The 23,093-nt window shown below is 40.8% G+C and overlaps 1 protein-coding gene across 2 annotated transcripts in view; it reads left to right on the forward strand.

Annotated features, from left to right (window-relative positions):
* Positions 1–23,093, forward strand: part of TBL1X (transducin beta like 1 X-linked) — a 180,459-nt gene that overhangs the window by 30,712 nt on the left and 126,654 nt on the right. Inside the window, exon 2 of one of the 2 annotated variants that reach the window (XM_065741385.1) lies at positions 21,950–22,022. The exons of the other annotated variant lie outside the window; for it this stretch is intronic. The gene's annotated coding sequence lies outside the window, so the exon portion shown is untranslated. The remainder of the gene's footprint in view (positions 1–21,949; positions 22,023–23,093) is intronic. 2 annotated transcript variants of the gene reach the window in all.

Raw genomic sequence — 23,093 nt, forward strand, 5'->3', positions numbered from 1 at the left:
AATTGTGTGACATGTCGTATCAATGACGAGGCTGTTTTTTGCTGCTGGGGAGAAGTGTTAATCCCCAGAGGGGGATCTGTGAAAAACTCATTTCTGACAAGAAGCCATCCAGAACTGGGAAGCATGAAGTGCTGAGCTGCGGAAGGTTGGGTCTCTGCTTTTGGGTGAAGGTGCACCGACTTCTGCGGCCCTATCTGTGTGTGCTTAGGTGTACCTTATCAGTGCAGGCAGCATTTGTAGGCTGGTGACCTGCCCAAGATCAAGTAATTACAGTTTGGGTAACCCATGTTGCTTCCCTAGGGTTGTAGGTGGTAGCTATAGTCTGTCCGAATCCATAGGTGCCATTTTGGATCTTGTCCTCTGCATTGAAGGAGGGAGGGCAACGTAACTCAGCTAACCTGTGACTGGGGAGCAAACAGTGACAGCAGTGATTGTGTCATCCTTTTGCAGCCCTGCCCTGTTCCGTGCAGTATGAGCAGCTTTATAGGCTCGGAGGTGCTTACACAGTTTAGAAAACATGACTGATTACCCTTAAAGGGTCGGTAAGTTGTGTGTCAGTTCCTCCCACCTTTTTCTGGGGCTGTGAGTGTTTTTCCATCCTTTCAGGTCAGAAGGAGAATCCCTGCATCCTATGTGTATGTGCTAGTTCTCAGTCAGGTCTGCAGCTGTCAGCAGTTCAACTGGGCTGTAACAGAAGGGAGAGATGGTGTGTGCTCAGTTTGCAATTTCATATCACACCCAGTACCTAACCTACAGCTGTCATCTCAGTGACTTTAATATGTGGCTGCAAAGGGGCTGGACAGAAGAGTTTCAACAGAAAACTGCAGTATGTGTGGGAGGGAATAGCTTTGTCAGTCTGGTTGATGTGCCTTGCACTGCCTTTCCTCCCTCTCCACTGCCTTGCTGCACGGCTGCAGGATCATAAGGTCTTGTGTCTATGAGCAAGGGCCCAGCAAACAGGGAAGCAATTGGGAGCACCGTGGCCCTGTCTGTCCCTGCATAACTCAGGTGCAGAGCAGAAATCTGCTTTGTTCTTAAACCCCACAGCTTTTTTTTGTCACCTTTGCATTTGAGCTGGTCAATTATGAAATAGCTTTGAGGTACACTGAACAGTTTGGGTTATAGAGCATATATTCAGATTTTTATAATAATTGGGGTTTGGGCTGCCAACTGGAAATGGACTGTTCATTCTGTTCCCAGAATTCTCACCCCAAGGAGACATTTGAGGTTAGGTAGCTCCCTCTTTTCTCACCTTGGTATTTATCTCCATCCTGTGCTGTAGACTTTCCCTGGGAGCTGTGGGGTGCAGTGCTCTGCCCACAGCTCCCCAGGTGTCCCCCGTCAGCTGCCATGCACCCACAGCTGCAGAGAGCCATGGGAAGGAGAGGTGGGGCTCAGCCACATCCCCCTCTGTTCCTGAGATGTGGGATGGGGCTGCTGGTCCTGGGCCTGTCACGAATAGCAGCACCGCAGATACTTATCTCCATGATCTTGTAAGTAAAGTCTCTGGTAGTGGGTATACGGTATCAGATTGAATTTCATCGAACAGGGAAGTTTGTTGTATTTTTTTCCCATTCTGTTTAAATATTCTCTTAAATATTGTCTTGTTCCATCTGCCTTTTTTAGCGTGTTCGGGAAAGGAGGAGTGCACAGGCCGTGCTTTCACCGTATTTTTTTGAGCACCTCTTACTTCTCGTTCTTGTTCCTTAAAGCGTGTATTTGAGAGAACAGAGGGTATCTTGTTTTTACTGTGAGCTCTTCTAACTGGCTAGCCAGTGTTGTCCTCTACCCACGCAGACACGTAAACACAGGTACATGCATAAGCATGTAAACAACTATACACTAACGCCTGATACTAAACTTATTAATTAATTGCTTCTGTTGTCTTCCTGCTTTGCTTTCTAAAAAGTAGTTGCCTCAAAGGCTTTAAACCAGCTGCATCCTTTTTCTCATCAAATACATTTTCCTGTGTGCTGAGGTATCAGTCAGGCTTAATCTTCTTCACAGAAGTCTTCTTACTTATAACAATTTTCATACAGAAAAAAAAAAGGAATTGTGGCAATTGCAAACCTTTGCCATGTTGCTCATGACCTGTGTTTCTTAAACACTCTGTTTGTGGCATGGTTCTCTTTTAATATAAACCGTCAACGTTCATATTGGGCTGGTGATGTTACTAGGAGAAAGTGATGTCATAACTTAAAGAAAAGCTAGGCCTTCAGCTGAGAGAGTGACTTCATATAATCCCCACTTGCCACAGCTATTCTGGAAGTGATTTGCAGCTTGTTGTAACTGGAAACAGTGTGTTGAACAGCAATTACAATTATCTCTGATAAAGGGAGGAATTTCACCATGAAAAAAACACTAGCATGTGTTGGTTTGGTTTTTTTTTTCCTTCCACAACTGACTTAAGTATTGCAATAATCAGATGCTGTTTCAAAGAAAAAGTTGACGTAGGTGGAGAGGAGTCCATTTGAAGTAACGTATTTCGATTTTATTGTATGCAGTAACAATATTTCACAGCTTTCTGGCCTCTTAAATATTTGATAAACAATTACCTATATTCTATGTCACTTTCTGTCACATAATCTTATTGTACGTAGCTGTGTGCAGTGAGATTCCTGAATGGGTCCTCCAACTGAGGGACAGCTGAAGAAGCTGCCCCGCAGATGCCTCTCGCTCTGGCTTATGGCCCAGGTTACGTAGCACTGGTACACAGAATGGCTGAGTGCAGCACCTCGTTGGTCGTGACAGAATTGTGGTATAGTATAGGATGAAGTAGAAAATGCTGAATGTATGATCTTTATTTGTAGTTATGCCAAGGCTTATCACCAGGGGATTCTGGTTTTTCGTTCTTTGCTCACATTCGTTGATGGTTTTCCCCTTTTGCTAACTAATTCTCACTGGGTCTTTCTCAGATTCTCTTCCCTAAATTTCCCTTGGTCGTCTGACTGTACTTACCATTGAGAGGAACTCATCCCTCTGATTTGCTTTGCATATCCGATACAGCAAATACTGCCCTTATTTGATGAGAAGGGGTTATGTTATATTGCACTACCAGAAAGCTATATTGTCTTGTAGCAGTTCCTGTGAACACAAACCCAACCTTCTCGCACGGGCTGACATTTGCTTGTTGTGTAGAGCCTTCTTTGGACTCGATATGCACAGTACTTCACAGGAACATGGTAATATTGTTATTTTTCAGAATGCACTGTCAGGTGCAAGTAACTATCAGTTCGCAAAATCCTGGGTTATAGGAGCACAGTACTTTTCTGAGGTGTGCTATTCAAAAATGATAATCAAGTGGTGAGACAAATCCATAAAATGGGGGATTTTCTAAGCAGGGCCAAGTCTAAAACACCTCTCCTTCAGTCTTCCTGTTGTGCACTGGTACTAGCTTCTGCTCAGGCCATAGATGCAGTGTCAGTTCTAATTCTTCTGAATTTGTCTGTCAGATTATCTCTGCCAACTGTAGTGCTTGTGTGCTATCTCATGCTTTAGTTTCTGATGTCTGTACTTAACTGATTTGTTTCCTGTCTGCATAGTCCATCTTTTCATTTTTGGTAGAATGGATTTATCTTTTTTTTTTTTTTATGATTAAATGCAAGGAGTTGCTAAGGAATCAGATCTGGATCCTTTATTACATTTTAGCATCATTCTCAGAAATCTGATTATATCTTGCAGAGTAGAATAACATCTCAAACATCTCAAAGGTAATAAATCCTACACAGCTTGTTAAATACCTTTTTTTTACTTCTGGGTTCTTACTGAAGCAGAATTAGATTATTCCAAACAGTGCTGTGGGTACTGTTACAGTGTTCTGCCACTGCTTATGAGTTTGCTATCATCTAAGCACTTGCTAGGCAAGAACAGAATTATTTTGTCTCAGAGATTTAATGTTCAGAGTATGATGTCATAACTGGTAAGAAGTCATTTAACTAACAGTGGTAATTAAATATTTATCAAATCTCAGAGTTTTGAAAAAGTGGGGGAAAACATTCAGAAGACAAGTTCAAATCCATGTCTATCAATTATATGAGGGATACTTGTCTTTTATTATTCAGTGGGCTATAAAACTCACTTTTTATGTATGATGCACTGAAAACTTGCAGTGTGTATGTGTATTTTGATAATTACTGATAATTGGATTAAGTTTTGCCAATAATAGCATGTTTCTAAGAGTTTCTGATATAGGTCTATTTCCTTTCATGAAATAATTTTAATTGATGTTTCTGACTGAGAAGCGATCACAGTATGTATGTGTGTTTTCCACTTCCATCTCAGCTTCTGAATACCTTACAGCTTCATGAGCAACCTTTATTAATAGAGTTCTTTTGCCAGAGATGTTTACTACCATTCTTTCTACTTTTCTCTGTTGAAGCTCTTTTTGCTACTGACAGTGAGACTGAAATAAACAGAGCAGAGAGATCATAATATCAAATGTTAATCAACAGTAATCAGTTCAGGAAAGTCATTATATAATGTGCTTGTTTGTGGCAGCAAGGACTTGAATTTGGTGACTGAAAAGAACCAGGGAAATCTACAAGAGGAGTCAAAAGGAGAATCCAGGGAACTACAGGCCTGTCAGCCTGACCTCAGTGCCAGGGAAGGTTATGGAGCAGATCATCTTGGGGGACATCACACAGCATATATGGGACAGCCGGGGGATCAGGCCTAGCCAGTGTGGCTTCATGAAGGACAGGTCCTGATTAACCAGCATGATCTCCTGTGATCCAATGGCCCATCTGGTGGATGAGGGAAAGGCTGTTGACGTAATCTACCTAGACTTCAGCAGAGCCTTTCAGCACGGTCTCCCACAGTATTCTCCTGGAGAAGCTGGCAGCCTGTGACTTGAACAGGTATGTTCTTTGCTGTGTAAAGAACTGACTGGAGGACCAGGCCCAGAGGGAGGTTATGGATGGAGTTAAATCCAGCTGGCAACTGGTCATGAGTGGTGTTCCCCAGGGGTTTGATACTGAATCCTGTGCTGTGGTGTTCAAGAAACATTTGGATGTACTGAGGGACATGGCATGGTGGGAGGTATTGGTGATGGGTGTATGGTTGGACTGGATGATCCTAGAGTTCTTTTCCAACCTTGCTAGTTCTATGATTATTTTTTCATCAGATCAAATGTATGTAGGTCACTCCCAAAGTAATGCCTCCTTTTCATTTCAGTGGAAACTAAACAGATAAAAGAGCACTATAACACTGTTTCATCGTAAATTCTCAGCCACAAAGCATTAGTTTTCAACAAAGTCAGCACCACTAGCTGACATTTTCACCAACAATGAACAAGAGCCTGCGTGCTGTGCTGATAACAGTCTATACCAGCAGAGATGACCCATTGTTGTAGTCTCCACTGCTGAAATGCACCACCCACTGCCTCACTTTGCTCGCTTTTGCTCTTTGGTCTCCATAAACGTTCAGGAAACGTCGGTGTGTGTCAACTGGTGCCTTTTTTTCTGTGTGGAGGAATTCAGTTCTACCCCTTTGCCACACCAAGTCCGACACTTTTTTGTGCCTAAATGTGCTTTCAACAGCAGGGAAACTGATGAGTGTGCTGGCAGTGTTAAAACATGTGGACAAGTGCTGCTCGCTATGAGGGGTTTGGCAGTGTTTGCCCCTGCCTGGAGCAGGGAGCCCGCTGCCCACTTGGTGCTGTGTGTGGCGGGCCTCAAGGAGTCAGCAGCCCACCTACCTGGCCTCAACAACACAGCCTCAATGTTTGCAAAGCAGAGAAGTACAGAGAAGCAATTAAATGAGGAATTATTTTAGTTCCACTGAAGGATCTAGGATGGGCTGCCCTCTGTATACAAGCAAGCTTCCAGCAGTTACTGAAAACAGATTTGGCAGCAGCGTTTTTTACAACTCTATTACAACTTCTAAGTGTGAAGAAGTGAAACTAGAGTTCAAAAATGGGAGGCGTGCTAATTCTTCACGTGTTGAGCTTCCTAAAAAGAAATGGAGCATTACTTCATTTTTAGAGGCTTATTACCTTCATTTTTTAATGTAAATTTTGGTGAATGCAGATCTTCAAATTAATAGTAGTCCATGATAGCAATCATTTTTGAAGTTTTTTTTGTTTTTAATTTTTTTTTAATCTATTCTCCCCTTTATGTAGGTGTGGTTTGCATAAGATAGGCTTGGGGCAGAATGGCTTGAAGAATGTAGAGAGGAAAAGGACCTGGGGGTGTTGGTTGATGCTCGGCTCAACATGAGCCGGCAGTGTGCCCAGGTGGCTAAGAAGGCCAACAGCATCCTGGCCTGTATTAGAAATAGTGTAGCCAGCAGGAGCAGGGAGGTGATCATCCCCCTGTACTCAGCTCTAGTACGGCCGCACCTCGAGTACTGTGTTCAGTTTTGGGCCCCTCACTACAAGAAGGACATTGAGGCCCTGGAGCGTGTTCAGAGAAGGGCAACAAAACTGGTGAGGGGTCTGGAGCACAAGTCTTATGAGGAGCGGCTGAGGGAGCTGGGATTGTTTAGTCTGGAGAAGAGGAGGCTCAGAGGAGACCTTATTGCACTCTACCACTTCCTGAAGGGGGGTTGTGGTGAGGAGGGGGTAGGCCTCTTCTCCCTGATAAGTAATGACAGGACGAGAGGGAATGGCCACAAGTTGCGCCAGGGAAGATTTAGATTAGACCTCAGGAAGCATTTCTTTTCTGAAAGAGTGGTCAGGCACTGGAATGGCCTGCCTAGGGAGGTGGTTGAGGCACCATCCCTAGCGCTGTTCAAGAAGCGTTTAGATGAGGTGCTAAAGGACTTAATTTAGTAGTTGGGTAGAGATAGTGATAGGAGGATGGTTGGACTAGATGATCTTATAGGTCCTTTCCAACCTTATGAACTTATGAACTTATGAACTTATAAGATTCTTCCCTGCCATCGATATCTGCTTAGACATACTGCATGGAGTGGCAGGGCTGCAGTCAGCAGTTGGGCCAGTTCTTTGGGAACTGTGCCTCATAGCAGGAGGTTCACTCTACTTTATCCCCCTGGGATATGCTTCTTAGCTAGTGATAGTGTTGATTCTTAATTCATGACTACTGACTGATGCTGCATTTTCTTTCCAGTTGTTCTTCTGTTGTGAAGAGCCACTGTGTAACGACTGATGAATAGTGTCGTGCAGGGCTTGGTTCTCTGCTGCCAGTGGGTCACTGAAGAAATGGGGGCTCTTTGTCAGAGCATCCTGTATAAATCTGGGCCATGGTGGGAAAAGATGAAACCCGGAGTCAGTTCTGCAGCAGCTCTAGAGAATGATTTAGCTGATGTAGACTGCAATGTAATATTGATAAAAATGTGTAGAGTGGCAGAGATCATGGGGAATTCTCTGTTTCCGCTTGCCCACTAATATCTTAACCACACTACGTGTACAGTTGGAGATGAAGAAGATCCCCTTGTTATTTTCAAGCTGTGGTTCCAACTGTAATATCATGTGATAATACCATCACTTTGATAAGAGGGTTTCATTCTTTGGTTTGTTCTTTTGGCTGGCGTGGTTCATGTCAGTGCTTGTGTGTTACAGAGAAAACCTACCCTTCTTTTCTTAAAACTGGGTGGAGTCAATGTAAGAGCTGCTGTGGCAATATGCAAAAATACTCCCTGCAAAATGTAGAGTAAATGAAGATAGGAAAAAAAAAAACCAAACGAATTTTCTTGAGACTAAATGGGATAGTAATCTGAAACCCTTGTCAAAACTTTGTCTTGCTCTATTTTTAAATGTTTTGCTTTCTTTTTTTCTGCTTCCTTAAGAGGAAGGAGCTTAGAAGATGAGAACGCAAAACTGAAAAAGAACTGTAAAGCTTAATGTTAAATGTTTTAAAGAAAATAATTTTAATAGAAGACTCATCGTTTCATTGGTAATCGCTTTTACTTTAGTTAGTTTCTCTTGAGAAATTTCAGCATTCTCCACATGTGGAAATGAGTGTGGGTATCCTGCAAAGAAGTAATTTGAAGTGCAGTCTTTCTCTTCTTATTTTCATGGTTGCCTTTCCCAGTCTCAACAGGATTTAATTGAAAGCAATACATTGTTTTTTTGTTGTTTTTTTTTTTTTACTATCTCTTGCTACTGCGTTAGCTTTCTAGCTTTGACTTGGGATGTGAGTGACTTAAAGTGGCGTGCAGGTGACATTTCAGGGAAATTAAAACTCTTTTATCGGCTTTTTGGCATGTAAGCGTCTTATATTCAGTGGTATTTTCAGGGAACTTAGAACCTGGAAAAGATGCTTTAGTGTCACTTGCTCTGAAGTGTAGTTTTTGTTTCATTGCCAGCGTTCAGGATAGTTGTGATGTATGTAGCTGTTAGCATGTTTGTTCATAATGGCATAGAGATACCAAGGTAAATAAGTAGTATCTGGTGTCCTTTCTCTGTTTCCTTACCTCATTAACTCATTTCAGGCCTGGATTTTTTTGAATAGATGTTTGATTCATTTTTCGTGTAATCACAAGAAAATAATCCTACAAACACCAGAGCAAGCATGAAACTCGCTCAGTTGAGCACTTTTACAGATGTGGAGATTGCCCAAGTTAATAGTCAGTCGTTTGCATGTGGTAAGAAATGCAGACATCATTGGCTTTCAGAACTATAAAGGTGTCCTACACTTTAAAACCTCTCTTTATGTATAAAGAATTACTGAAGGAGAAAGTGCTCCCATGTGACTTAATCTGAAACAAAGCCTTTTAGAAGTCATTCTTACTATACAGAATATGCCTCTTCATATGTCTGGGCTCATTTTCCTGAGTTCTTGACTGGGCTGTTTAGTCTGACACGCTGTAGCAATGTGTTAAATAAAATATACAGAGATTAAAATTCACATGAAATTATGTTTGTCTTTATTTTGTTTCTTCATCATTAGGTCCTAGGAGAATAATATAAAATTGTATTTTAATCTGTTCATTCTTCCACACTGATACTTTCTGCTTTTCATTAGGTTTACCTAGTTTAATATTTGGATTCTCTTGCACTCACAAAAAACTACTGCGCCACTTGGCTGGAGCTACATACAGCAGGTATTTAGGGCCAACCAACCCATATGAAGAGTTATTAAGTTTCTAAGTAATGGAGACATTTTTGCTGATCCTTCAGCAAAGCTGCAACTTTTTATCTCGGCATCCAAAGAGGTGTTAAACATCTGGTGCATTACTCTGTGGAAATTTCCCAATACTTTCAGTATATTTCCCCATGCTCTGCTGTATTGTGTCTGTATTGTGAGACTGCATCTACCTGGTGCAGAGACTTGCTGTGTCTTGTATCATCTGTGATATTTAATCGGTGATGCTCAATACTGTTATTGGGGTGTCATGGAGATGCTTAAAGTGTGTGAGCACTGAGTGGCCAACTGGTTAGTCCGCATTTAGAACTCCAGTGGGCATGTGTTGGGTGAATAGTTTTGGGAAATCATTCACTACCTGTGCTGCTGTTTTAGTGCCAAATGAAGGCAACAAACTGAAGGGAGGAATTCTATTTTGCTTTTGATGTTGTGAACAAATGTAAGTTTACTGTAAGTTGATGAAGTTTACACCAGTTTACCTGGTGTAGGTGGCAGGGGGTTGGACTCGATGATCTCTTGAGGTCCCTTCCAACCCCTATGATTCTATGAAATGAAAGCCAGAAGTATTGCTGAAGTGGTGCACCCCCGTCCCACCTCTCCCCTTCCCCCAGGAAGGGAGAGATAAAACTCAGAGAGACCTGGTAAAACTCCACCTGTCAGCCCTCCTGAGTGGTCTTTCTAGAGTTTCTCGTTTCTTTTTGTGGCTGTTAATTATACTGGATTAGTTCTGGTTTGCTGCTTATTATCTCACCTGAAGTTTGCATATGCTAAGTCCTTATGCTGGGTAGTACCTGTATGTTCTCAAACATCACGCAACTGCGTACGTGTCTCACAAAATACATGAATTGGAAGGCACTCTTGACTCTCAGGTAGAAATGAGTGTGCTGTAGATAAATGTACATTTAGGACGTATAGACTCCCTGAATTTGAAGGGAGTAAGGAGCTAGGCTCTTCAGCACAGATACAGGCTGTGTGTTGGGCCTGCGCTTCATTATTTTTTTTTTATTGCTCTGATGGTTTTGATATGTACATGGTTCTAAAAATTAAAAGCTATAGTTTTGAGGTCATTCGCAGAATGAGTGAGTCTCAGTGACTAGAAGTTGAAGTTTTGATGGTAGTGGCATCTGCTCAAGTCTGTTGTGATCTTAAAAGCCTGTTTCTTTCATGCTAACTTCAAAAGTTAACAGTGATCAGATAAAGATAATTTGATATTCTTGAGAAATTGATTGAAAGATCAATCACCACAAGGCAGCAATGTGAACTTCCTTGTGTGTCATCCCTGGCCAGTAGGGGTAATTTACTCTAAATCACTTTAATTCTTGACTGTAATAACACTGTAACCACCGTATCAGCTTGAAACACTGCCTGCTCACTTTTGCTTGCAGGCTGCAGTGTTTCTTTTACCATTTACATAATGCTTGTATTTGTGTACACGCAAACTACGTGTTTTTATTTGCAAATCTATCTTGGCTTATGTACTTTCCAGCTAGGAACATGGGTGGCTTCTGCTAGCAGGACTTTTCCAGGAGGTACGTGTGGTTAGATTCAGGTAAAAGCAGTTTTTCAAATAATGTTAAAGTCATGCTGGTTTTCAACATGCAAATTCTGTCTTAGAAATATGAGATATACTTCTGTTTTACAAGACTGATGGACTCCAATGTATAAATACTGTCTGCTTAGGTCCGAACTGCAGACATCAGGGAATAACTGTCATGGTTTTCAAATTACTTATTTTTGTTGGCATAAGTCAAGTGCATACTCAATCAAAAGTGTGTGTATTTTATATCCCATGTATCATATACCAGAAGCCTAACCAGAATTGTGCCTGATGCTTTTCTACAGTTTCAATGAAGCATAACCTTTTCCATCATCCAGGAAAGAAGGGCCAAATTGATACGTTCAAATCTAGTTAAGGAGTGCATGTGACACAGAAGGCTGACTGAAAACTATCTTTACAGCCTGGGGCAAATTGTGCTACTGCAGATTAATAAAATGCTGGGTGTTGCTGCAGCTTAGTCTGAGATGGTGCTTCAGCAGAGTTGTCATAATTGGCTGTGTGATGGCTTTTCATCACTTTGGTTGTAAAGTAAAAGACGGGCATTAAGCCACCTTGGAGTAATTTTTTCCCCACTACTGGTCTACTGGATATCTGCTATGAGGAATACATACTTCCCCTTACTTGTGACCAGCAGTAAAGTACTCAGTGATCTTAATTCAGTTGTTTCTCCTTCCTTTGGTGATGAAGGTGCTCTGAAAACATAAATTTCTGGAAGATATTTATTTTTCATCTGTAGAAGCGATGTAGTGGGTATGTTAAACTACAGCTGCTCTGAGGTAAAGCTCAAGGTTTTGCACAGCCATGCTCCTTCCTTTTTGTGCAGCACTGTTGTTAATATCAATTTGTTACACCACCAGGTAACAGTAGAAGTCATCCCATCTGCCTTATGTTTTTGTGAGCATTCTTACTGCATTGTTACTTGCTGGTGGTATGCTTGTGTGTGGAGGACAGCTCATAATATGGTCTTAACGTGGACTGTTTAATGTACATGTGTGATTATAGGAGAAAAAAGAGAAACCAATTTCAGCTATAACTAGGATCATTATTTTCTCAGAAGTGGTTGTGTGTTGTTTGGCCAGAATGCTTGCTTTGTTTAAAGAAAAAGACTCCTGTGCATTACCTGAGGGGATGCTGCTGGCTCTGCTAGCTTGGGAGAAAAAGTACTTTCTGGAATGTGACTGCAAAGCATGCATGGCATTTCTGAGGCAATTAAGAGATTCCAAGGGAAACTAAATCATGTTCTATCGAGTTCTAGTAACAGTCAGATTTCCCAACAAACTTCTCACAAAGATACATTTCATTAGTGGGAATAAGTTAGCACTGGGAGTATTTGGTGGTAATTAAGAAATCAACACCGTGATGCGAGCACCTACAGTATGCTGACTCATGTGGGGAACTGTCAAGCTCTGCGCTTCGTTATTGGTCAGCTCCTTTATTTTGACCTGTCATTTACAGGTCAAGTATGATTTAAAGTTCAGAATAAGAAGAGCATTCAAATTAAATATTCAGAATCTGGAAAACGTTTTTCAGGAGAATACATCAGTAAAAGCATGAACTTTGGAAGAAGTGGTTGTAACCAAGTAGCTTTTGCTCCAGCAACTGAGTGCATGTGCATGTAGGAAGGGGGACCTGAAATGTAGAAGTTTTTCGTGGGATCACCACAAAAAGGCACTTGCAGTGCCAGCTGAGGACCTGAAGATCAGAGCCCATGAGGTGTGACCTTTCTGGCTATGTTCTGTGCAGCTCCTCACCACAATAATGCAATTATGTGGTAGAGCCGAGAAGTGGCCATCTGTGACAGTCCATTTAGAAATGAATTTTGAGTGCAGACATGGGCATTTGGCATGAAATAACAGGAGGAGTCTTGTTACCGTGCTCTGTGTAGTTCATCTATTTGCTGCTAGTGGTTGGAGGTGTGTATTTAAGATTACGGATCAGAAGGTCTCGGTTGCTAATTCAGCTCTGCAGGCCCCTAGTGTGTAGTCTCAGACAGGTCGTTCTGGTCTTTATCTTGGTGTGCAAATGTTTAAAATGAGAAGAATATCTGTTAAGTCGTAGAATGTTGTGTAGATGGTTCACTGGTGGTAACAGTCTGAGTTAGGTAAAATTTTGTGGTAATGCCACTACGATGGCTCTAAGCCACCAGTGTGAGGCAGCTGTGTGAAGGGCTAATGTGCTCATGCAGTGCATTAGATGTGGTATTTTGTAGAGAGAGGGAGAAATGCTAATAGCATTTCACAAAAGCTTCCTGGGACCTCATTTGGTATATTGTGTCCAATGCTGTTCACATACAGTCAGGAAAGATGGCCTTAAATTAGAACAGATGCAAAGACAGACTTCTAGGCTGATCAGAGTAGTGGAGTACTTAGCTTTCAAAGCACAAATTAGAATGCCTCTGTTGTTCAGCTTGCTCAAATGTGAAGGCTGAGAGAGAGAGGATAAAGATATTCTTTGTAAATAAAAGTGTAGATAAGTATCAGAGCAAAAAAAAACTGTTTCATGTAGCATGTAACTACTGTGTCTGACATTTGTATTATAAATGGCTCCTGAACAAATCTAGGCAAGAAATTATGAGAACGTACTTGTTTTTTTTTCTGAGCAGGACAGTGGTGCAGAGAACGCGAATTTCAAGTGTTATAAAGTGAATTTAGTAACTTGTCCATGAGATTTTAATCTGTAATGACTGTTGGAAGTTAAATCTGAATTTAAAGTATTTGAAGTATTGAGGTCTCCAAGAGGGTCTGAAGGAAAACTTATATTGTTTGTTTTCTTCAACTTACTTGGCACTAACAGCATACTTCATGGTTTCCAGTGGTTGCATGTGGATAAGAAGTATATTTTTCTTGCTCTTCTCCCAAATGCTTTAATAACAACTTACTTGTATTCACTTCTGCCCTCATTTTCTCACATTCGCCATTGAACTGATTACAAGATCTGTGATCAGGGATGAATGGCTCCCCATGGAGAAATAGGCACAGAATGACAGATATTTTTATCTTCTTTTGTTGTGTGATACACGGTCCACTTCCTGTGATAATTTAGGAGTGGTTGTTACTTTGCAATTTAAAAAAAAAATCACTGCTATTAGAAAGACATAGGACGTGACCAATGCCCTCAATCTCTGTTTCTCCCTCTATGGTATTCTGTAATTATAGCCTTTTCTAAAGCATTTTGTAGGTTATTGAAAAGGCTTTTGTGGTGTTTAGGGTACAAGGAACAGATATACTGTGGAAACTTTGAGACTGAGCATTCATTGCCTAGTTGCCTACAGTTTGACATCCATCCTGGAGCGACTGTCCTGTGTCTCTGAGCTGTGTTGAGGTATATGCTGAAATGTCACATTGGTGATCCATGTACGATGTTGTAGCCTTTCCTCTACTAAAATTTTGTTCATTTGTCTGAGTAAGTTTTTCTGTAATGATGTCTGAGAGATATATGCATTGGCTTACCCTGTTCTCTTCAAGGAATGTTCCCAGTAAGTATGTCTCGCCATTCGGTTATCCCTCTGTCATTGCCTTTGCAGCATTTATGAGAGTGAACTTCCAGGGACATGAGCATGCCATCAGAGACCTCAGACTGAAAAGGGAAATAAGGCAGGAAAATGACATGTGAAATTCTTTCATACAGTCTAACTTTGGTATTGAATTAAGTCATCAGAATGTGGGCAGGAAGTGGAGAATGGTAAACAGCAGCACTTCCATTAGGTTGTCTTGTTTTTCACAAAGCCATACAGCCAGAGAGTCGCATAGTGTTTCTAACACATTCATGGCATAGCTGCTTCCTGCTAAGTGTGCGAGAGGAAGAAGTGTTGTTCCTAAATTAGTAAGTTAAGGTCATAGAGAAAGCAGCTGGTAGAGACTGGAGTACAGCTTTCTAGATTTTATTTGATTAAAGAGAAAGTTTCTTTTCAGTGTTTCACTGAAGGGACAGATTACAAAGTAAAAGCCTTGCTGTTTTTTTAGGCCATATCGTGCCACCAAATGTTTAGCTGACTGTGAGAAGGACTCTGTGGTGTTTGTGACTATTTTCATTATAAAAAAAATGATTATTGCCGGCAATCACTGTAATACAAACTCGATTATTTATAAAATATGTTGTTAGGGAGTGGAGAACACATAGGAAAGCAGGTTAGTCAAGCAAGAAATTATACCTGCATTTACCAACAGCTTGCCATGTGGCTTTGTACAAACTACATGAAAATTAGAGAAATAATTTTGACTAGCTCGCTGCTGTTATAATTTTGTTATTGGGGTTAGTTGTACATCACTGTTATTTTTTCCCCTAAAAAGACTGAAGCTCCATTTTAGGACAAATTCTGTTTCAATAAATGACTTGAATTCAGAAGAGTGTACTTTGGCTTTGCTGATGAAACTTAATAGCCGGTCTCTTGAAAATTTTAGCCATAATATTTATAGTAGAGTAGACAGTTAATGTGATTTATAATTCACTTTGAGATAAGAAAAACACACTAGGGAGTACGTTTTAGTTGAAGGGGCCCATGCCATGACAAAGTTCTTTCCCCTCTGTTCAGCACCTACAGATTATCGATCTGATTAAAAGTGCACCAAGAACTTGTCTTTTGTTGACAACTGTGTGACAGCAACTGTACTGTTTATATTTAAACCGTGGGATTATCTCGACTACTTTCATATGGTCTGAAGCGAGCTTCCAGCGATGCCCTTCATGATGAGTTCCTATAATTAACTGTTGCTGAAACTACAGGCCTCCAGCACTTCCTCTATCCCACATCTCTGTGAACTGTGAAGCCTGAGGATCAAAGAAATGTTAAATCTATTAGCTTTAGGCTGTACAACATATAAACCCAGATCACTTGTGCTTCAATGTCTGCTGAAAAGTTCTAGTGCTTGCTTGTGTCAGAAGGTAACCAGCATAAGCCAGGCTGTAATTGCTATAGCTGTAAGACTGAAATCCTCTTATTCAAGTAAGAAAGCCTTTTCTAGGTTAGCTGCGCTGATTTTGGATGGAGGTTGTTAAGCTGAAAAACTATTTATTACCCAAAAAGAAAATATCTCATGGAAGATTCGAAGTGGTGCAGTTTACACTTCCATCTTGATGACAGGTGCGTTTCTGTGCCAGCAATCCATCCGTCATTCGCCTCATGCCGCTGTGCAGAGCGTGGTGGGGCCCATGCTCTCCCAGCTGTTGTGAGGAGGACTCACCTTCCTCCTGGGGATGCGTGGGGAGAGCCCACCCGCCTTTGTACAGGCCTTTCCTGGCCTCCTTGGCATGGTGGGCTCTGGGGTAGCGCAGTGTCTCTTTCAGGTTCCTCCCAAGCAGAAACTGAAATTAAACACCGTACCACTGTGGGTGTTGAGGGCTTGGAAAAGTGAGCTGAGAGATGGTGGAATAAATGGAGGAGAACGTTTCAAAAAAGTGGGTAGAGACTATTTCTAAAACTCGTTTTGTGTCTTTTTTTTTGTTCGCTCGACCTATTTTATTTATTCATTTTTAAAGAAAGTATGAATCTATTGCCGCTAGTTTCAGACATTTGTCTACCTGCTGCCCTAATTAGCAAGTGTATGGGAACTCACTGGTGAATAGGAGAGTCTAAGACTGCTAACTTTTGATAAATTTTAGGGTCACAAGCAATAATTGGCTTCTCTACGAGGTAGAGCCTTTGGTTTATTAAGGTTATGAAGCCTCCTTCCAAGGTATCACCTCACAGCAACAGTCCTGCTTCCCATCTGTGGTGGATTTGCAGGGTCAGGCAAAACTGATGGCTGAGCTGGTACAACATTAAACGTGTCGCTGTCACTATTTGAGACCTCTTTAGAAGAAGTGAGACTGAATACCATCTTACGTTATCTTGACATGTACCTTTTTGGTGCTTATCAGCAAGATCCATGTGTTCTGAGCGTTTTTGTTTCCCTGTTTCATGTGAGGGCAGGTGAGGATAATTGGATATCACTTTCAGCATCGAAGTGTACTTAACTCAGAGTGACTGAACCAAGGGACAAGTGATTTGTTTGTAAATATTGCCTCCATTGATGATATTGCTTTTATACTTAATTTTTAATCTATCAGTTATCCAGAACGTTATCTCCAGAGAGAGAGGCTGCCCCTCCTCTTGTGTAAAAGTGTTTGATTTTACACAAGCACACAAACGCGGGATCACTTGCTTGGCCTGCTCAGAGTTTGAAGGCATGCTGCAGGATTCAGGAGCAGACTCCATCAGCTGTTTGGGAGCAAAGCACAAGGGCCATTGAGTAGCAGAGACTGTGGTGGTTGTCCAGCAAGGGGTGGGACTGCACTTGGATGAAGAGGAGCCTGGACCTGGTGCTGTGGCAGAGAAAGGCAGAAGAGAAAGGCAGGAGAGAAATGTGACCAACTGCTGCACTACCCAGAGAAGGGAAAGCATGGTGACTTAATGAAGAAAAGCTATGTGATTGGTTTTGTATTTTTTTAAATGAATCCTTGAGGAAAAAAAAAAATCAAGACTTAACACAGAGCAATTTACCATTACGTGAAGGAAAATAGCATGTGCAATGTCCCATGAAAATGTGACCCTGTGTATTACAGTGAGCAGGGGAGGAAGAAGAATAGGAGTAATAATAATAAGGGTAAGTGTAAAGATAAGAATAAGCTCTGGGCAGCAATTAGAAACAGAGCTGCTTTTTAAATCCATTGCCACCCTTCCAGATTTGTCTTTTTCCAGAATTTCTGTATTCTGGACAGTTGACGTGCAGGTTGCATGCAGCCAAGAAAATAGTACGTCTTGGGAAGCTACTCACAGAGGTAACGTGAAAGATTAATCTAAAGTTTTCATTTATACTCAGTTAGTATACCCCCTGAAGTACTGATTATCCTTTGTGGAAAGGCAACTTCAATCTTTTATAGATGAAATTTGGGTGGTATTTCAGTGAGGAAATTAAGGGGGACAGGAGGAAAGAAGCACAGGGAGAAAAGGAGCCTGCTGCAAATAGTGGCAATGTCGTGAAGTAATTCAGAGAGTTCCTTTTGTGTATTCAAAGCTGGCAAAAATGCTCTTAATGAAGCTGCAACTTAGTTTGTGTTCATTTAGTCCACATTCTGTGATACAAACCCAGTCGTTGCCAACCCAATTACTTACACTATTCTAAAAATAGGACTTACACAATAAATCAAATGCCTTTTATTTTTCTTTATTGTTCTACATTCTGGAGGAAATAACCTCTCCCTACTGTAGAAAATCATCTGAAGTTCTGACTTAACTCCTTTAAGCCCCTTCCCCAAAAAAGGGCAAGCTGTTGGAAACAAGATGGGAAGGCATCTTTGATTTTTCGTGTGCTTTCTGGCAAAAATGGATGTATACTATCAGCTACTTTCTTGCAGTGGAATAAGCACAGTTACTCTTGGTAAATAGTCCTGAGAACACCCCCCTCCCCAGTACTTATTATATTCAATTAAATCAAAGCTTATTTTGTTTTTTGTTAGTCTTCAAGAGAATTACTTACACAGTACTACTATGTCTGTGTTAACTACAGTGTAGAGTGAGTTTAGATTAATATTTAAACATCTAACTTTGGGCTCTCTGTAGGAACAGAGGATAAAGTAAGTATATATATAATATACGTTTTTAATCTTACATTGTAGATGGTGTTAATCTAAACTCAAGACTGAAGCCTGCAGTCCACAAAGCCTTCATTATAGCTGCTTTGACATCTAAGTAGGTTTTGTATGTATTTCTTTAGCAAGGGATTTAAGTGCCTAAAATTCTGCTGCTGTACAGATAGCACTACTGCATTGCTTATCTTCTGCCCAAGTCCTTCTGGGATCCTCAAATGAAGTGTTCCTGCACATAAGCTCTTGTACAGATCTCTTTTAACACGGATCATTGGAAATGAGTTCAGCACTCAGCACAGCAGCCATGTCTATGGCACACTAATCAAAAAGACCATGTAGGGAGCCAGGAAAGGAAATACAGGTAAGATGGGGAGTTAGTTGTTGAGAATAAATCTGAAAATTGATAGGGTAAGAGGCAAGTGCAGGAGGCTGAGAGGGAGAGTAAAGCAGTGGGAAAATCGTTGGAAAGTAAAAAGCGGTGTGAAAGAGCCATCTGATCTATAAGTGAAGGGGACAGAAGTTGTGACACGGTGCTGAGATTAAAAGGAAAGGTAGTGCTCAAGAGCTGGAAACTAATGGCAAATGGGATTCTGGTTGGGGGGAGTAGTGTGAAGTGGATGAGAACAAAGCAGCTACTCTAAAGAGACAGAGGAACAGGACTGATATCAGAAATACAGGAAGTCTGAGCCTGATGGCAAGGAATGTGATGGGATGGTGGTAGATGCTCCCAGGGGATGGCGCTGGTAGAGCTTCGGATGAGAAGGAGAGGTGGCTGAGTTCTGTGGGATATTTGGGGTATCTGTACTGAACAAGCAGGATCTTTAGTTCATACTTCCTTTCTAAAAGCTGGAAATTAAACCAAGCTCTGAAAGCAGTGGTCTTGAAGAAGGTTAGAGTTACAAAAATCGTTCACCTCAGAGTTGGAAAGTGAGGAATTAAGGTTGTCTGGAGCTTGTTAACTGAGCATCCTTGGATGTTATGCCATGGTTTTAAGTTACACAATCTTAGAACTATATGGTCCCTGCTGTAGTAGCAGAAGTGTATGACAATTGTTCAGCAAAGGAGATAGATCTAGGAAACTTCAGAGATAAGTAGTGAATGGGACAGTGTGCTACCAGAAATGAAAGATGTGTCACCTAGTTAAGGAGATGAGTACAACTTCCCCAGATAATTAAAAGTATCGTGTCATTTAGTTGCTCTGATAAATGAGTTTTAGGAATGTTTGATTGAAATTGAAGTTTGTAATGCTCTTAGTTCATGAGTTTTGTTCTTTAAGCTCATTGTCTATGGATATCTTAGATACGATGTACCTTGTGGGGAACTGCAGTGCAATCGTGGCAGTACCAAAGACCAGCTCTCTGGGAGAACTAGGACATGTGTCTTCGGAGTACCGTTCTGAAACAGAACAGGAAAGCCTGGAGTAGATAAATTGTAGAGCTGTGCCATGATTGTATGTAATTCAATTAATGTGTAGATTTTCAGTATTCCGTTTTCTTCTATTTACTGTGTTCACTGAGCGAGGCGGGGGTCCTATGGAAGACAGCTGTGTATCATCTAACAAAAAGAATGGATGTGAGCAAGGGAGCCAAATTAGGGGGGATTAGTTAATAAAATTAAGATTTGGACTTTTATGATGTTTGCCTTAAAATGTGTTAGTTTCTACCTCATCAGGCACTTTTCTTATTTTGGGTTTTGAGGGTGTTGGCATTTATATATAACTTGATGGCTTTATTTATTTATTTATTTTTAATGAATGCTTTCCGTACATTTATTCTGGGAAAATCTGTGGGCTCAATATGCAAACAAAACTTAAAAGCTATAAAGCATATAAAGGACTGGTGGGAGATGTGGAGGCTGGGAGCTGTCTTGGGCAGAGTGACCACAGAATGGTAGATTTGTCTTTTCTTGGTGAAGTCAGGAGCGGGGTGCAGCAAAACTGCTACCTTGGACTTCTGGAGGGTGGACTTTGAACTGTTCAGGACATTGGTAGGGAGGGATTCAATCCTGAAGGGTAAAGGGGTCCAGGAAGGTTGAACTTTTCTCAAGAAGGAGGTCTTAAATTTGCAAGAGGAGGCCGTCTTCCTGTGCCACAAGATGAGCTGGTGGGGAAGAAGACCAATGTGGATGAACAGGGAGCTTTTCCTGAGGCTCCAGGGGAAAAGGAGATTCCACCTCCTGTGGCAGAAGGGGTGGGCAAGTTGGGGAGAGCACAGAGGAGTTGTTAGGATGTGAAGGGAGAAAATTAAAAGAGGCAAAAGCCCAGCTTGAACACAACTTGGCCGCTGGGGTAAAAGAGAACAAAAAACTCTTTTACCAATTTATTAACAATAAGAGGAGAACTGAGGAGAATCTCCAGCCTTTCCCCTATGCAATTGGGAACATTACCACTGAAAACATAAAGAAAAGGCTGAGATTCTCAATTCCTTCCTGAAATCTGTCTTTCTACTACTCCACCTGGACTGCCACAAGTCCATAGGGCCAGATGGGAGATTGTAGTGAGGTGGGGTTCAGCCTCTTCTCCCATGCAACTAGCGATAGGACTAGAAGGAGTAGCCTCAAGTTGTGCCAGGAGAGATTCAGGTTGGGCGTTAGGAAATACTTTTTCTCGGAGAGAGTGGTCAGGTGCTGGAATGGGCTGCCCAGGGAGGTGGTGAAGTTACCAACCCATGAGGTACTCAGGGAACAGTCAGATGTACTAAGGGGCATGGCATAGTGGGAAGTATTGGTGATAGGTGTATGGTTAGAATGGATGATCTTGGAGGTCTTTTCCAACCTTGCTGATTGTGATTCTATGATTCTGTAGCCATAGTTGGTTTTGAAATTTCCACCGACTCGTAGTAAATTTCTTTGAATAAGAGTATCTTGCTTATTTAATGGATGATTTGTTTACTTGCATGATAGAGAAAGCTAAAAATAATTTAATTGTGAGTTGATGTAATTTTAATTGCATTTTAGGGGAACTAATTCCATCTTTGTTTTCTTTATAATTTGGTTGTGTTCTGACCACGGTCAAAAGTAAGGTAGTGATTACTATTTAAAATGCATAGCTTCATTTGTGTCATATGAAATGCATTGCTTTTCTGCACTGTTATTGTTAGATGGACTGGTCTAAATTAGATGGTCTAATTCTGGAAATTTTGAATATGTGCAGGTGGACTGTTGTGTCAGTGAGCCACACTTATTTAATTGGAGCTCCATATGTCTCCAAGAATTGACTCCATATGGTTGAGTAGCATGTTTTGAAATGTTTCTTTAATTCATGCTTGTGCCAGGAGAAAGTAGAATAACTCTATTTTTTGAGCTCCTCCTTAACTAAGTGACAGTGCACGTGTACACAAACCTTTCAATTTTTCAGATTGTAATTGAGTACGTAGGTTTTCCTCTTTCACGTTGACAGTTTCCAGGGAGCTTCAATCCATCTCTAACACAGCCTTTACTGTGCTTCTTTCTATTTGTACTCCGAAAAACAAGTGATGAAATATACTTAAATCATTCAATCCCACCTTCTACTGGGTTGAATGTATGTGAGGTTTCAGACAGAAAATTCTTTCATTTAAGGCTGTATGTAGTTTAAAAAAAAAATAGAACTGGTGACATAAAAACCTCTTTTTGCAGAGAAAACAAAAGCCTTGAGTTCCCTCCTGGCTAAGCAAATTGATGGGAAAAAATCCTGATAGAAAATGTATAAATTGCTGATAATTTCCAGTCTTAAGACTTGATATAATCAAGAGATGAATTTAAAGGAAGGTACATAAATTGATTTTGTTTTTCCATTTTTCCTTAGGTACCTAAGGATAAAACTGGCCTGAAGGGAAATTCTTGGGGAAACTGGGGAGTTTGACTGCACTTGCACCTGAGTAAGTAAATACTTCACTGAAAACTAACTTTACAGAATGCAAAAACTATTGACTGTTTTTAAGCATCTTCTCACGTAAACTGCTGAGTGTAACTTGAGACAATACTTTTGCTTTTGGATTGAAGAAAAAACTACAAGTAGTAGGGCTAGCTAAATGGCATGCAGCGTACAGCAACCTTCATTGCTTTTTATTGCTACTCCTAAAGCCTCCATTAAATTAAATGTAGATTATATGCAAGACTGGTGTTGTGGTGTTTTGTCTTTTCAGCTCTCAATCTTGAGACTAAACACTGAGTTTGAGTGAACTGTTTCTTAAACTCAGACTTGTCAGGTGGAATGACAGTGAGGCACTGAGGTTCAGACGGTTTAATGTCCTAAAAAGAGGCTGTCTTAAGTGTGATGTCATCAGAGAATGGAGGCTGAGAAGAAAATCTTGTGGTGGTGGTCTAGTACTGTTGCCTTGTTATAGGTGCGTTTCACATCATTTGAGACAAAAGCTATTGTCTCACTTGGATTACCTTCCATTAAAATAGGGCAAAGGGGGACTTTCTCCATCAGTTTTGTTGGAACATATGGCAGACCTTTCTAGGTGTTGGAAGTTATCCAACAATCCCAAACCCAACCTACACAAGTTTCTTCAAAGGCAAGAAAAGAGTGTTTTTCATATGTAGTAATTATTCCGCTTGCTTCCTTGCTTGGTGATCCAAGCATTATTTTGGTAACAATAAATTATTCTACAGGTCAAAAAGGTACTTCGTTGTATCATTTTATTTATTATTTATTTATTCATATACATATATGTGAATGTATGGAAGACATCTAATTATAATAAGCAGATAAGTCCAGTACAGCATTAAACTTCTTTCTACTGGTAACACATTTTTAATAATAGGCAGGTTAATTGAGTTTTCTGAAACAATTGCCAGAGCTGAGGGCTGTCTTCCTGGTGGCATTTATCATGTTAAAATAATTATTTTTATTTTTTGAAGGCTTCAGTAACTTGAATATTCTCACTGATATCTACATTAAATTCTACAGACTTTTCTCATCTGAGATTCTCTTGACTTAGTCT

The sequence above is a fragment of the Cyrtonyx montezumae genome, unplaced genomic scaffold (assembly GCF_038088225.1).
Source record: "Cyrtonyx montezumae isolate F1298 unplaced genomic scaffold, pur_monq_1.0 scaffold_3, whole genome shotgun sequence".
Classification (NCBI taxonomy): Eukaryota; Metazoa; Chordata; class Aves; order Galliformes; family Odontophoridae; genus Cyrtonyx; species Cyrtonyx montezumae.